The sequence below is a fragment of the Cetorhinus maximus genome, unplaced genomic scaffold (genome assembly GCF_964194155.1).
Source record: "Cetorhinus maximus unplaced genomic scaffold, sCetMax3.hap1.1 HAP1_SCAFFOLD_1120, whole genome shotgun sequence".
Classification (NCBI taxonomy): Eukaryota; Metazoa; Chordata; class Chondrichthyes; order Lamniformes; family Cetorhinidae; genus Cetorhinus; species Cetorhinus maximus.
The window spans coordinates 1-16,606 of NW_027597062.1; the positions used below are offsets into that span (position 1 = coordinate 1).

General features: G+C 48.7%; 1 non-coding gene and 1 pseudogene across 2 annotated transcripts; both read right to left on the bottom strand.

Moving 5' to 3' along the window:
* Positions 1-51: 51 nt before the first annotated feature.
* LOC144675720 (F-box/LRR-repeat protein 5 pseudogene) lies at positions 52-4,183 on the bottom strand (annotated as a pseudogene). The gene is made up of 3 exons (XR_013575136.1): positions 3,884-4,183; positions 1,617-1,853; positions 52-150 (listed from the first exon to the last, which is right to left on the bottom strand). The product of XR_013575136.1 is annotated as an F-box/LRR-repeat protein 5 pseudogene (transcript).
* A 12,041-nt stretch (positions 4,184-16,224) lies between these two features.
* Positions 16,225-16,296, bottom strand: trnae-uuc (transfer RNA glutamic acid (anticodon UUC)). The gene has a single exon. It is a non-coding gene; the product is annotated as a tRNA-Glu (tRNA).
* Positions 16,297-16,606: the final 310 nt, after the last annotated feature.

The window sequence follows — 16,606 nt, forward strand, 5'->3', positions numbered from 1 at the left end:
GGGGAGGGAGGGGGAGGGGGGGATGTTGGGTAACGACAGTCCGTGCCTTACCTCCTCCTCCTCTTTCATGTGCGGGATGAAGTCTTTGGTGAAAGCGTCGAGTCGCTCCTTCAGTTGCCGGCTGTAGTTCAGCTGCTCGTATTCATTCTGCTGGAGGGAAAGAGAGAGAGATCGCAGCCCAGAGACAGAAACCAAGACAGATCCCCTGGAGGGTGGGGGTGTGTGTGAGGCATACACCGTCGAAGGAACAGAGGGACCGATACCTCAGCCACAGGCAGCCCTAGTGATTTTGTGGGGGTGGGCTGGAAGCAATGGGGTACGAGGGTTTTTAAATTAATTTACGGGGTGTGGAATTCGCTGGCCGGGCCCAGCATTTACTGCCCATCCCTAATTGCCCCCTTGAGAAGGTGGTGGGTGAGCCGCCTTCTTGAGCCGCTGCAGTCCCCGTGTGGTGTAGGTACACCCACAACGCTGTTAGGGAGGGAGTTCCAGGATTTTGACCCAGCGACAGTGAAGGAACGGCCGATATATTTCCAAGTCGGGATGGTGAGGGGCTCGGAGGGGAACTTGCAGGTGGTGGTGTTCCCCATTTGTCTGCTGCCCTTGTCCTTCTAGGTGGTAGAGGTGGTGGGTTTGGGCGGCGCTGTCGAAGGAGCCTTGGCGAGTTGCTGCAGTGCATCCTGTAGATGGTACACACACACTGCTGCCCCTGTGCGTCGGTGGTGGAGGGAGTGAATGTTTGTGGATGGGGTGCCAATCAAGCGGGGCTGCTTTGTCCTGGACGGTGTCGAGCTTCTTGAGTGTTGTGGGAGCTGCACTCATCCAGGCAAGTGGGGAGTATCCCATCACACTCCTGACTTGTGCCTTGTAGATGGTGGACAGGCTTTGGGGAGTCAGGGGGTGAGTTACTCTCCGCAGGATTCCCAGCCACTGACCTGCTCTTGTAGCCACAGTATTTATCTGGCTGGGTCCAGTTCAGTTTCTGGTCAATGGTAACCCCCAGGATGTTGATAGTGGGGGATTCAGTGATGGTAATGCCATTGAATGTCAAGGGGCGATGGTTAGATTCTCTCTCGTTGGAGATGGTCATTGCCTGACACTTGTGTGGCGCGAATGTTACTCGCCACTTGTCAGCCCTGAGCCTGGATATTGTCCAGGTCTTGCTGCATTTGGACATGGACTGCTTCAGTATCTGAGGAGTCGCGAATGGTGCTGAACATTGTGCGACCATCAGCGAACATCCCCACTTCTGACCTTATGATGGAGGGAAGGTCATCGATGAAGCAGCTGAAGATGGTTGGGCCGAGGACACTACCCTGAGGAACTCCTGCAGTGATATCCTGGAGCTGAGATAACTGACCCCCAACAACCACAACCATCTTCCTTTGTGCTCGGTGTGACTCCAACCAGCGGAGAGTTTTCCCCCTGATTCCCATTGACTCTGGTTTTGCTCGGGCTCCTTGATGCCACACTCGGTCAAATGCTGCCTCGATGTCAAGGGCAGTCACTCCCGCCTCACCTCGAGAGGGGGGGGAGAGTTACTTACGCAGAGGAAATATGCTTGTGGAATGGGCAAGTGAAGGGGAAAGGATCGTCTCTCGCTCCCTGGCTCTTACCTTGAAGTTCTTGAGGCCCTTCTCGAAGAGGCGGAGCATGTCGGAGAGCTTGTTGTCCGAGTGGACGTTGGAGACGGAGCTGTTGCACACAGACAGGGCGCGGAGCCGGTGCTGCAGCTCGTCCATGATGTACTCGTTCTCGATCTGCTCGTGCGACTTGAACTCGGTGAAGGTGGCATAGAGCGAGGTCAGCAACGCCTGGAAGTCCCGGCTGTTCGAGAAGTTGGTGTTTGAGAGCTGCCGGGAGAGGGGGGGTGGGGGTAGAGAAAGAGAGAGAGAGAGAGAGAGAGAGAGGAAACTTAGTCCCTCGGCGATGAGGTGTGGAGGCGATAGGAGGTGGGAGTTGAAGGGGTCTCAAAGTGCCATGCGGCAGTAAAGAAGGATTCATGCCCGGGAGGGAAACATGCAGGGAGGATATTATGGAACGATATTGCTGGTATAAAATCAACAGGGCTTCGCATTTACTCACCCAATGGATAACGGGGGTCCCTCAATCAAGGAACATTTCAAGAAGTCATTTTAAAAGACATTTCTACCTCCCCCTGCTCCTCCCCCCACCCCTGCCCCCCCACTCAATCAAAGCGCTACGCAGCGGCCTCACTGTTAGATAGATAACTGCTCGGAGATTTCTGGGGGGGTCAGGGTGTCGAACTCGGGTCTGCCCTCTCGGGTTTGACATAACAGATCCTGCTCCGGGAGGGGTGAGGGTTTTCGAGGGTGTCCTCGGGGAGAGGGTGGGGCGGGAAGAGGGGGGGGGTGCAGCGGAGGGTCTCCTTGGGGAGGTGAGGGAGTGGAGGGTGTCTGGAGGGGGAGGGTGTGCAATTCATGGTGTCCTCAGGGGTGGGCAGGAAGGGTGAAGTGGAGCGTCTCCTCGGGGCTGGGCTGGGCTGGGGAGGGGGTATCGAGGTGGGGTGAGTATCGGGATAACTTAGCCCAGTGACCAACATGGCCCCCACTGAGATTAAAAAGCAAAGGACTGCGGATGCTGGAAACCCAAAACAAAAACAGAAACAGAAATACCTGGAAAAACTCAGCAGGTCTGGCAGCATCGGCGGAGAAGGAGCACAGCTGACGTTTCGAGTCCTCATGACCCTTCAACAGAACTAAGTAAAAATAGGAAAGGGGTGAAATATAAGCTGGTTTACGGGAGGGTTGGGGGGGTGTTGGGACAAGAAGCCAGTGATAGGTGGAGATAACCAAAAGATGTCACAGACAAAAGGGACAAAGAGGTGTTGACGGTGGTGATATTATCTAAAGGAATGTGCTCATTAAGGGTAGAAAGCAGGACGAGCAAGGTACAGATAGCCCTAGTGGGGGTGGGGGGTGGGGTGAAGGGATCGAAATAGGCTAAAAGGTAGAGATAAAGCAATGGGTGGAAATACACTTAAAAATAATGGAAATAGGTGGGATAGGGAAAATCTATATCAATTATTGGAAAAAAACAAAAAGGAGGGGGAAGAAACGGAAAGGGGGGTGGGGACGGAGGAGAGAGTTCATGATCTAAAGTTGTTGAACTCAGCAGGACTTCCGGGCTGAATATTGAGTTCAACAATTTTAGATCATGAACTCTCTCCTCCGTTCGTCCCCACCCCCACTAGGGCTATCTGTACCTTGCTCGTCCTGCTTTCTACCCTTAATGAGCACATTCCTTTAGATAATGTCACCGCCGTCAACACCTCTTTGTCCTTTCTGTCTGTGACATCTTTTGGTTATCTCCACCTATCACTGGCTTCATGTCCCAACACCATCCCCGCCCTCCCCTTAAACCAGCTTATATTTCACCCCTTTCCTATTTTTACTTAGTTCTGCTGAAGGGTCGTGAGGACTCGAAACGTCGACTCTTTTCCTCTCCGCCAATACTGCCAGACCTGCTGAGATTTTCCAGGTATTTCTGGTTCTGTGTTGGTCCCCACTGAGAGTTGGCCAACCCCGCGTTGCCTGCTGGGGGTTGTAGTTCCACCGTCACAAAAAGGGGGAGTGGAACTACAACTCCCAGTGGGCGCCTCGGCGGCGCATGCGCGATACGTCAGCAGCGTCCGGGCAACGCATGCGCCTTGCGGCTCCTCCTGCCTCTCCCGCCGGCGCCTGCGCACTCCCGCTGCCCGAGGCCCTCACTCCTTTCCTCCCAACCCCCCCCTCCCCGCCTTCCCGGAGCTAATCGAGGCCCCGCTTAGGCCTCAGGCTTTCGTTTCACGCATGAAACCTCGACTTCCCTTCTCTCCCTTCCCGCCCGAGAGGGTCTTCGCACCCCTCCGCCCGGTAACAACCTTCTCGGAGTAAAGGTTCACCAGCTTCTTCATGCGCCAGTGCGGCGCCGAGAAGACGTCCACCTCCTCCGGGAACGGCGCCATCTTTGCCCGGGACCATCCGCGGAGGACCGTCCGCAGCGCCACCAGGCGGGCGGGAGGGGCAACTGCGTCCCCCTGACTCGGGAGGAGTAGCCGCAGCGCCACCAGGCGGCCGGGAGGGGCAACTGCGTCCCCCTGACTCGGGAGGAGTAGCCGCAGCGCCACCAGGCGGCCGGGAGGAGCAACTGCGTCACCCTGACTTGGGAGGACTAGCCGCATCGCCACCAGGCGGCCGGGAGGGGCAACTGCGTCTCCCAGGCTTGGGAGGACCTCCTGCAAGCGCCACCAGGCGGCCTGGAGGAGCAACTACGGCCTTGACTGGGAGGACCTGTCGCAGCGCCGCCAGCCGGCCTGGAGGAGCCACTGCTGCTCCTTGACTGCGAGATCTGGCCGCATCGCCCCCAGGCGGACAGGAGGTGCCACTGCGGCTGCTAATTGGGAGGACAGCCTTCTGGAGGGGCAATTAGTGATGGGCAATAAATGCTGACCTAGCCAGCGATGCCCACATCTCGTAAATGATAGGCCGGGAGGAGCGGCATTTTGACTCCTTGACTGGGAGGAGACGGGCCGCAACCCCGCCAGGCGACCCAGAGGAGAGTCATGGCAGTCCTGGTGGTTCAGGACACCTGAGTTCCCTATCTCGGCCTGGTTGCCCTCCTCTCAATGGGTAACAGGAGTCGTCGCATTTAAAACAAATTCTCGGATATGCACTGCAAGCGCCGTAACCTGCAGGGATTACAAAGCAAGAGCTGGAACGTGGGATTAGGCTGGATGTCTCTGTCCCAGCATGGCCAATGGGCCAGATGGACCCTTTTTTTTATTCACTTACGTGATGAGGGCATCACTGGCTAGGCCAGCATTTATTGCCCATCGCTAATTGCCCCCTTGAGAAGGTGGGGGGTGAGCCGCCTTCTTGAGCCGCTGCAGTCCCCGTGTGGTGTAGGTACACCCACCGCGCTGTTAGGGAGGGAGTTCCAGGATTTTTTCCCGTGTGGTGTAGGTACACCCACCGTGCTGTTAGGGAGGGAGTTCCAGGATTTTGTCCCGTGTGGTGTAGGTACACCCACGGCGCTGTTAGGGAGGGAGTTCCAGGATTTTGACCCAGCCGCAGTGAAGGAACGGCCGATATATTTCCAAGTCGGGATGGTGTGTGTGGGACTCGGAGGGGAACTTGCAGGTGGTGGTGTTCCCCATGTGTCTGCTGCCCTTGTCCTTCTAGGTGGTAGAGCTGGTGGGTTTGGGCGGCGCTGTCGAAGGAGCCTTGGCGAGTTGCTGCAGTGCGTCTTGTAGATGGGACACACACTGCTGCCCCTGTGCGTCGGTGGTGGAAGGAGTGAATGTTTGTGGATGGGGTGCCAATCAAGCGGGGCTGCTTTGTCCTGGATGGTGTTGAGCTTCTTGAGTGTTGTGGGAGCTGCACTCATCCAGGCAAATGGAGAGTATCCCATCACACTCCTGACTTGTGCCTTGTGGACAGGCTTTGGGGAGTCAGGAGGTGAGTTACTCTCCGCAGGATTCCCAGCCTCTGACCTGCTCTTGTAGCCACATTATTTATATGGCTGGTCCAGTTCAGTTTCTGGTCAATGGTAACCCCCAGGATGTTGATAGTGGGGGATTCAGTGATGGTAATGCCATTGAATGTCAAGGAGTGATGGTTGGATTCTCTCTTGCTGGAGATGGTCATTACCTGGCACTAGTGTGAATGTTACTGGCAACTTTTCAGCCCAAGCCTGGATGTTGTCCAGGTCTTGCTGCATTTGGACATGGACTGCTTCAGTATCTGAGGAGTCGCGAATGGTGCTGAACATTGTGCGATCATCAGTGAACATCCCCACTTCTGACCTTATGATGGAAGGAAGGTCATTGATGAAGCAGCTGAAGATGGTTGGGCCGAGGACACTACCCTGAGGAACTCCTGCAGTGATATCCTGGAGCTGAGATGACTGACCTCCAACAACCACAACCATCTTCCTTTGTGCTCGGTATGACTCCAACCAGCGGAGAGTTTACCCCCTGATTCCCTTTGACTCCAGTTTTGCTAGGGCTCCTTGATGCCACACTCGGTCAAATGCTGCCTCGATGTCAAGGGCAGTCACTCTCACCTCACCTCGGGAGTTCAGCTATTTTGTCCATGTTTGAACCAAGGCTGTAATGAGGTCAGGAGCTGAGTGGCCCTGGCGGAACCCAAACTGGGCATCAGTGAGCAGGTTATTGCTAAGCAAGTGCCGCTTGATAACACTGTTGGTGACCCCTTCCATTGCTTTGCAGATGACCAAGAGTAAGCTGATGGCTGGACCTGTTAATGGCCGACTTGGCCAGGCCCAGGCTCATGAGGAGGTCCTCCTCCCTCCGCCCCAGGTGCCTGTTGATCAGGAATGCCAGTGTTGTAGCTGTACTGGACTGTACGGGAACAGCTTGGCTAGGGGCGCGGCAAGTTCTGGAGCACAAGTCTTCAGTTGCCAGCATATTCATTGTCCATCCCTAATTGCCCTTGGACTGAGTGGCTTGCTGGGGCCATTTCTGAGGACAGTGGGTCTGGAGTCACATGTAGGCCCAGACCGGGTAAGGATGGCAGATTTCCTTCCCTAATGGGCATTAGTGAACCAGATGGGGTTTTACAACAATCGATGATAGTTTCACAGTCAACATTACTTATGTAGAAGGGTGAACACTTCTCAGGTCCAGAATGTAGTCATTACTGAGACATGGGGTCCGGGACAACATAGATTGGGACCTAATATTGAAGGGCTCATGGACATGTGGAAGTACAGGAAGTTAGGAAAAGGTGGAGGGGCGACTCTGTTAATTAATCATGGTATTAGCCAAATAGAGAGAGGGATGACCTAAGTTCAGGGAACAGGATGTGAAAACAGTTTGGGTAGAGATGAGAAATGATAAAGGCAAGAAGTGACTGGTGGGAGCGGTGTACAGGCCCCCTATCAGTAACCACACAGGATGTAAAGGAAGAAATAATGGGAGCTTGTCAGAAAGGTAAAGGTTGGGGGGATTTTAATCGAAATATAGGCTTGAAAAATCAAATGGGTAAAGGCAGCCTCGATGAGGAGTTCATAGAATATTTGCAGGATAGCTTCTTAGAGCAGCATGTTCTGGCATGAAACAGAGAGCAGGTTATACTAGACCTGGTATTGTGCAACGAGATAGGAATAATTAATGACCTTATAATGAAGGTACCCCTCGGTAGCACCAATCATAATATGGTTGAATGTTACATTCAGCTGGATGGAGAGAAGAGTAGGTCTAAGACTAGTATTTTAAACTTAAACAAGGAAAATTAAGTGGCATGAAAGCAGGGCTACCTAAAGTGAACTGGCAAATTAGGTTAAGGGATAGAGTGGCAAACATTTAAGGGGATATTTCAGAATACACAGCATAGATAAATTCCAACGAGAAAGAAAAATTCCAAGGGGAGGATCCACTATCTGTGGTTAACTCCGAAAGTTTAACTGGGAGGCGATGGTGTAGTGGTATTGTCGCTGGACCCAGGGTAATGCTCTGGGGACCTGGCACAATTTGAACTCCAATTCTAATAATAACCATTGTTGATTGTTGTAAAAACCCATCTGGTTCACTAATGTCCTTTAGGGAAGGAAATCTGCCATCCTTACCTGGTTTGGCCTAGATGTAATGTCACATTTGAGTCACATTTAGGGATGGGCAATAATAGATCCCATGAATGAATTTTTTAAAAAGTTAAAAGATAGTACTTAAAGAAAAAGCATACAATTGCACAAAGATGGGTGGCAGGTCAGAAGATTAGACACATGAAGGATAGCAAAGAATGACAAAAAGATTATGTGGGAAAAATTGGAGTACAAGAGAAAGCTAGCTGGAAAAATAATGACAGATAGTAAGAGTTTCTATAGATCTTTTAAAAAGAAAAGAGTTAACTAAGTGAGCCTTGGTCCTATAGAAAGTGAGTCTGGGGAATTAGTAAGGGAAAAGAAGGAGATGACAGATGAATTGGACAGGTATTTTGCATCGGTTTTCACTGCAGAGGATACAAGTAACATTCCAGAAATAGCTGTAAATCAGGAAATGGGAGGGAGGGAGGAACTCAAGAAAATTACAATCACCGGAGATGTGGTACTGAGCAAATTGTTGGAGCTGCGGACTGACAAGTCCCTGTCTCCTAATGGACTTCATCCGAGGGTCTTAAAAGAAGCTAGCGAATAGTTGATGCGTTGGTTTTAATTTTCCGAAACTCCTTAGATTTGGGGAAGGTTCCATTAGATTGGAAAATAGCAAATGTAACTCCTTTATTCAGAAAGGGAGGGAGACAGGAAGCAGGAAACTACAGGCCGGTGAGCTACTCATCTGTCAGAGGGAAAATGTTAGAAACGATTATTAAATGTTACAGCAGGGCACTTAGAAAAATTCAAGGCAATCGGGCAGAGTCAACATGGTTTGGTGAAAGGAAAATCATAATTAATTGGAGCTCTTTGAAGGAGTCACGGGCTGTGGATAAAGGGGAGCCGGTGGATGTACTCTACTTAGATTTCCGGAAGGCATTTGATAAAATGCCACATCAAAGGTTATTGTGGGAAATAAAAGTTCATGGTGCGGGGGGGGGTAACATATTGGCACGGATAGGAGTTAATGGGGAACAGAGACCCAAATTTTCCCCTCGGCGATTTGGGGGCGGGGCCCGCTCGCCGAGGGGAAAATGACGTTGGGAGGAACCCCCGACGTCATCCTGGTCCCTTTAAATATCGAGGAAGGCGGGCGGGACAGCGAGATCAGCTGTCCGCCCGCTGACCTGTCAATGGCCAATTGAGGCCATTGAGAGGGTAATTAAGGTCGTTTAAATGCCCTGCCCGTCCAATCTTAAGGCTGGCGGGCAGGCCAAGAGCCCCGGTGGGCTTCTGATAGAAGCCTCATCCATTGGCGGGATGAGGTTTGATGTCCGTATTTAAAAACTCTAATAAAGCCTATGTGCTTCTTATTAACATGTCCCGTCTCGTGTGACATCGTCACGTGAGGGGGACATGTTAATAATTGTTATATTTTTCTATTTTTAAAGTCTTTTTTTAGAATGTCAGTAATCTCCCTGAGACAGCACTTAGTCTCAGGGAGCCGTGCGCTCGTTCATGGGCATGCGAAAGACCAAGGGCAAAATTCTGCCCAGAGAGTAGGCATAAATGGGTAATTTTTCTGGCTGGCAAGATATAACAAGCAGTGTGCCACAGGGGTCAGTGCTGAAACTCTTTTGAGTACATTCACAGTTTTTGGTTTTCGGGAGTGGGACATGAACCCACAACCCTCTGATTCAAAGGTGAGGGTGCTATGAACTGAGCCACAGCTGAACCCTCAGTGCTTTACAATTTATATCAATGACTCGCATGAAGGGACCAAAGGTACGGGTTGTTAAATTTTACTGATGACACAATGACAGGCAGGCAAGTTAGTTGTGAAGGGGGAAAAGGAGGCTGAAAAAGGATATAGATAGGCTTAGTGAGTGGGAAAAGGTCTGGCAGATGGAGTATAATGTGGACAAATGTGAAATTGTCCATTTCGGCAGGAAGATTGAAAGAGAAACATATTATCTAAATGGTGAGAGATTGCAGAGCTCTGAGGTGCAGAGGGATCTGGGTGTCCTAGTGCATGAATCACAAAAGGCTGGTATGGAGGTACAGCAAGTCATTAGGAAAACTCATAGAAAGTTATCGTTTATTGGGAGGGGAGTTGAATATAAAAGTAGGGAGGTTATGCTTCAGTTGTACAGGGCACTGGTGAGACCACATCTGGAGTACTGTGTACAGTATTGGCCACCTTATTTAAGGAAGGACGTCAATGCATTGGAAACCGTTCAGAGAAGGTTTACCAGACTAATACCAGGAATGGGCGGGTTGTCTTATGAGGGAAGGTCGGACAGGTTAGGCTTGTCTCCGCTGGAGTTTAGAAGAGTAAGAGGCGACTTGATTGAAACCTTTAAGATCCTGAGGGGGTCTTGGACAGGGTGGATGTGGAGAGGATGTGGAAGAATCTAGAACGAGGGGGGTCACTGTTTAAAAATAAGGGGTCGCCCATTGAAGACGGAGACGAGGAGAAATTATTTCTCTCAGAGGGTCGTGAGTCTTTGGAACTCTCTCCCTCAAAAGGCGGTGGGAGCAGAGTCTTTGAATATTTTTTAAGGCCGAGGTGGATGGATTCTTGATTAACAAGTTGGGGGGTGAAAGGTTATCGGGGGTGGGTGGGAATGTGAGGTCGAGGTTATAATCGGATCAGCCATGACCTTATTGAATGGGGGTAGCAGGCTCGAGGGGCCAAGTGGCCCACTCCAAATTCATATGTTCGTATAAGGGTCTGGCACATACAGGATTAAAGTGGGACTGAGTGCAATACCACCCACGCGGTGATATAAGAAGGCACATGACCCAAACCCAGACCTCGGGTTGAGCAGAGATGAGTAAAGACCAAGAAATGGAGAAAGTTCCTTACCTTGTGCCATTTACTATACAGATACAAAGTAGTTAATAAAGACTTGCTGCTCGCCTACGGAAGGCTACGAAGACTTGTTTAAGAGACACCGTTCTGTAGCCAACACCCTCCCACCACAATACAACAGAGGGGGTACAATAGTACAACACTTGAGCGTTGCTGAGAAAAGAGACATGTCTAAACTTTTTGATTTGCACTCATCGGGACACTTGCAAGAAAAGAATACCAATGTCAGGGGGAAAACAACAATTTATACTCTCTGTGAAGAGAGCGCCGATTGGTCGGCAAGTGGCGTTGCCATGGAGAATGCACCACTGATGGTGACTGACGGTTAACTGCCAAGCCTTGTTTGAAATTTAAACCAGGCAGCTTGACCCTGATTGGTCAAGGCGGAATGGGTCAGCGAATGGCTGTCCCTTACGTTGTTTGGCTGAAACAGGCACAATGTGGGTACATGTTCTTTCTGTCTGCAAAGAGCGGGGCCCTGTGTGTTAATATGTGTAGCTTCCAGTACATGCAGATGTGCCAAATTGCAACTCCAGGCTCTACAAACTATCATCGATTGCCATTTAAAATAAAAAAAACCCCATCTGGTTCACTAATGTCCAGTAGGGAAGGAAATCTGCCATCCTTACCCGGTCTGGCCTACATGCCCCATTGAAATGTTCAGTTTGAGGGTAATTAGGGATGGGTAACAAACGCTGGCTTTGCCAGTGATGCCCATGTCCCATGACGGGAAAATAAATAGGGGAGACAGCCCAATTTCCCAGCCTGCTTTTCACCTTCATGGCTGTGTCCAGGTGCTCAGAAGTAGGAACCTGGAAACATCCGGTCTACTGCCTTTTAAAGGGGGCTAGAAGTCTCCAGCCTCCATGTACACCCTGGATTGCTTGAAATGAGCGCATGCCCTAGAAATTACCCAGGCGAAGATGGGTATCGTGTTTTGTGCTGAGTAACACAGCCCTTCCTGGTTTCAAAATCCTTAACAAAAATGAGGAACCTAAAGGAGAGCATTGAGTTGGAGGAAGGAGCGCAGTTCTGAACTCTTGTCGCTCGCAATGACATCACAGAGCAGAGCCGTACGACCGCGCGTGCAGCAAACGCAGCTGAAGTTCCTTAGGAAGAGGACGTCTCAGCATGTCTTAATTGTAATTCACATTGCAAGCTACCAGAAGCTGTTAGTATCAGGTGACCTGTGGCAGCCATCTTAAGTCAATCCTTTCAAAGCAGTTTGCTTCTCTGTTTTATATTCTCGTCCTCTCGAAATGTTGGCATTTATTTGAGGTTTCATAAGGCTCTGGTCAGACCACATTTAGAATATTGTGAGCAATTTTGGGCCCCGTATCTCAGGAAGGATGTGCTGGCCCTGGAGAGGGTCCAGAGGAGGTTCGCGAGAATGATCCCAGGAATGAAAGGCTTAACATATGAGGTACGTTTGAGGACTCTGGGTCTATACTCGATGTAGTTTAGAAGGATGAGGTGGGGGGATCTGATTGAAACTTACAGAATACTGAAAGGCCTGGATGGAATGGGACGTGGGGAAGATGTTTCCATTAGTAGGAGAGACTAGGACCCGGAGGCACAGCCTCAGAGTAAAAGGGAAGACCTTTTAGAACAGAGATGAGGAGAAACTTCTTTAGCCAGAGAGAGTGGGTGAATCTGTGGAATTCATTGCCACAGAAGGCTGTGGAGGCCAGGTCATTGAGTGTATTTAAGACCGAGATAGATAGGTTCTTGATTGGTAAGGGGGATCAAAGGTTATGGGGAGAAGGCGGGAGAATGGGGTTGAGAAACTGATCAGCCATGATTGAATGGCGGAGCAGACTCGATGGGCCGAATGGCCTAATTTCTGCTCCTATGTCTTATGGTCTTATGTTTCTTTCCAGAGTGCTTACCCTTGTCCTGCTATTATCACATTCTGCTTTCTGATCTTAATGCCCCCATCAGTATCTCCTTTAGCCATTATCACTACCATTAACACCCCTTTGTCCTTCTGTCCATGACAATCTCTGGCAATCTCTCCTTTGCCCCCACCTATCAGTGACCTTCTATCCAGCTTCACCTGCTCCACCCCTCCTTAAACAGTATAAATTTCATCACATTTCTACTCCTCCTTAGCTCTGAAGAAGAGTCATACGGACTCGAAAGGTTAACTTTGGTTTTTTGCCTCTCCGCCGATGCTGAGTTTTTTTCCCCAGCATTTTATGTTTTTGTTTCAGCTTTCCAGTATCAGCGGCATTTTGCTTTTATCAGTATCTGTTTATTCAGCCGGTAGAATTGAACTTTCGTATCCAACGCACGCACAAGTCACACCATCGTGACTGTAGACAATCCTTAAGATAAAAATAAAGTATAAAATAACAAAAGGATTGCACAACTCCCTTCAGTATTCAAATAATTACAATACATTGCGAAACGTAGGTCAGAAGCTGGGAATCCTGCGCTGAGTCACTCACCACCTGACTTGCCAAACCCTGTCCACCATCTACAAGGCACAAGTCAGGAGTGTGATGGGATACTCCCCACTTGCCTGGATGAGTGCAGCTCCCACAACACTCGAGAAGCTCGACACCATCCGGGACAAAGCAGCCCCCGCTCGATCGGCACCCCATTCACAAACATTCGCTCCCTCCACCACCGACGCACAGGGGCAGCAGTGTGTGTGTACCATCTACTCGCCAAGGCTCCTTCGACAGCGCCGCCCAAACCCACCAGCTCTACCACCTAGAAGCACAAGGGCAGCAGACACACGGGGAACACCCACCACCTGCAAGTTGCCCTCCGAGCCCCACTCACCATCCCGACTTGGAAATATATCGGCCATTTCTTCACTGTCGCTGGGTCAAAATCCTGGAACTCCCTCCGTAACAGCGCGGTGGGTGTACCTACACCACACGGGGACTGCAGCGGCTCAAGAAGGCGGCTCACCCCCACCTTCTCAAGGGGGCAATTAGGGATGGGCAACAAATGCTGGACTAGCCAGCGATGCCCACACCCCATGAATGAGTGAAATAAAAATTTTACAGAATAAAATGATAGGTCTACAGCGATCTGCATTAATGTCCACAGATTGTATGTCACCTGGAGTATTGTGTGCAGTTTTGGTCTCCTTACCTAAGGAAGGATATACTTGCCATAGCGGGAGCGCAGTGAAAGTTCATAGGAACATATGAGCATACGAAATAGGAGCAGAAGTAGGCCATTCGGCCCCTCGAGCCTGCTCCGCCATTCAATAAGATCGTGGTTGATCTTCTTGTGTTCCGAATTCCACATTCCCATTTAACCCTGATAACCTTCGATTCCCTTGCCTAGAATCTATCTCCCTCCGCCTTAAAAATATTCAATGACCCCGCCTTCTGGGAGTTCCAAAGTCGCACAACCCCTCTGAGGGAAAAAATCTCTGTCCTAAAAAGGGCGACCCCTAATTTTAAAACACTTTCCCCCTAGTTCTGGACTCACCCACAAGAGGAAACTTCCTCTCCACATCCACCTTGTCCAGGCCGTTGCATAATTACTGGAATCTTCCACACTCAGGAGAGAGGGGTTTTAAGTCTTGTCTCGTTCAGGCTAGGAGCTATTCTGCTGCACTGCTTCTCACACAAAACCTGGTCACCTGGTCAGGAACCAATTAAAACATTATTGACAGGCAGCTGCCTTGGTCCAGGACTCCTTTCCGGCACCATCCTGTCTTTCATGACACACTCCGTTCCAGGACTGCAACATTGTATATATACCTCCCACCCTGTTCCAGTGGGCAGGTCTTTCAAACTGCAGCCATTGTAATTTTAATCCACAATCCAGCAGAAAATAAAAAGTATGTGATTGCAATATGTTCTTTACATATTGCAATCACAAGCCCTTCCTCATCTGTCTTACGGGTCTGTTTATGGGATTTTAAGATTCCACATGTCATAAGTTACCTTCCCAGGTCTCTACCTATGGTCCAGGTTTCTGAGACAGACGGCAAATTTTAAAAGATTTAAAATTTAAAAAGTGCAAAGTCACTTTGAAGTCTGAGAGGTGAAAATTTCTCTCGAGGGTGGAGTGGTGGGAAAATGCAAAGGAGTTTTTCTCTTAAATACCTTTATTTGGAGGGAAAAGATGCAATTCCTCATTAAGTCCAAAACAAGAAGTTTGAGATTGCAATTATTATGTAGAATAGAATCGCGGAGCTGGTCCAGCACAGAAGAAAGCCATTCAGCCCATCGTGACAGTGGTGACTCTCCCAAGGAGCAGTTCACATACCGCCACTCTCCTGCCCTTTCTCCACACTCCCGTACAAACCTCCTTTTCAGGTATTTAGAAAATGTAGAAACATTTGCAGCACGAAAGGAGGCCATTCTGCCCATTGTGTCTGCATGTGCCGGCCAAAAAAAAAACGAGACACCCAACCTAATCCCATTTTCCAGCGCGCTGATCCAAACAAAGTCTGAGATTGCAATTATTAAGTTGTGCATTGCGCCCTGTCCAACTCCACAGCAGCTTGTGGGACAAACATTCCCTGGTTCATTCCTCCTGTGACTAAACAGAGTCAGCCTGCCTGGTTTGAATTTGAACGAAAGCTTGGCGGTTAACTGTACACTGGTGCTCTCTGTATGGCAACGTCTCAACCAATCAGAGTCCAACCAATCAGCACTCTCTTCTTGTGCAGTATAAATCATTCCCTTTGAAATCTGGTATTTTTGCAATCCTGCCCCGATGAGTGTAAGGCATTTTTTTCAGCAATGCTCAAGTTCCCTAATACCAAGTGACTAATAATTAAATTGGTGCGCTAGTCCAAAATAAATGAGATTGCAAGTATTAAACTGGTGCACTAATTGCAAAATAAATGAGATTGCAATTATTAAATTGGTGCACTAGTTGTAAAATAAATGAGATTGCAATTATTAAATTGGTGCACTGATTGTAAAATAAATGAGATTGCAATTACTAAATTGGTGCGCTGATTGTAAAATAAATGAGATTGCAATTATTAAATTGGTGCGCTGATTGCAAAATAAATGAGATTGCAATTATTAAATTGGTGCGCTGATTGTAAAATAAATGAGATTGCAATTATTAAATTGGTGCGCTGATTGTAAAATAAATGAGATTGCAATTATTAAATTGGTGCGCTGATTGTAAAATAAATGCGATTGCAATTATTAAATTGGTGCGCTGATTGTAAAATAAATGAGATTGCAATTATTAAATTGGTGCGCTGATTGTAAAATAAATGAGATTGCAATTATTAAATTGGTGCGCTGATTGTAAAATAAATGAGATTGCAATTATTAAATTGGTGCGCTGATTGTAAAATAAATGCGATTGCAATTATTAAATTGGTGCACTGATTGTAAAATAAATGAGATTGCAATTATTAAATTGGTGCACTAATTGTAAAATAAATGAGATTGCAATTATTAAATTGGTGCACTAATTGTAAAATAAATGAGATTGCAATTATTAAATTGGTGCACTAATCGTAAAAAGGTTGAGGTTGTAATTATTAATTTGGTGAACTAATTGCAAAAAAGAATTGAGATCGCAACGATTAAGTTGAGGCACTAATTGCAAAAAAGATTTGAGATTGCAATCATTAAATTGGTGCACCCATTGTAAAAAAGGTTGAGGTTGTAATTATTAATTTGGTGAAATGATTGCCAAAAAAAATTGAGATTGCAATGGTTAAATTGGTGCACTCATTGTAAAAAGGCTGAGGTTGTAATTATTAATTTGGTGAAATGATTGCAAAAAAAAAAATTGAGATTGCAATGGTTAATATTGGTACACTCATTAATTGCAGGGAAATAAAATATTGTTTCCCATACCGGGAGTCGAACCCGGGCCGCCTGGGTGAAAACCAGGAATCCTAACCGCTAGACCATATGGGAAGCTGAAAGATCAGGGCACGCAGGCGCTAGATGAGGCTAAGTAGCGGCCTAGTAAGGCAGGCCTTCTGATGACGCGGCTTCGCGCGGTCATGGCGAAACCGTCAGGAGCTTTCGGAAACCCCTGCATTCGACCTGCCATTATAAACCACCTCGCATGAGAAAACCTGTCGGGTCTCTCCCTTATTTTAATCGCGTTTAAATAAATATATATATTTTAAAAGAACCCCCTTCGGCCGCCCGCTCTCGGTGTGTCATGGCGGAATTTGTAGTCCCTCGGCGCGCCCCCCCGCCATCTCCCCAAGCCGCCTGG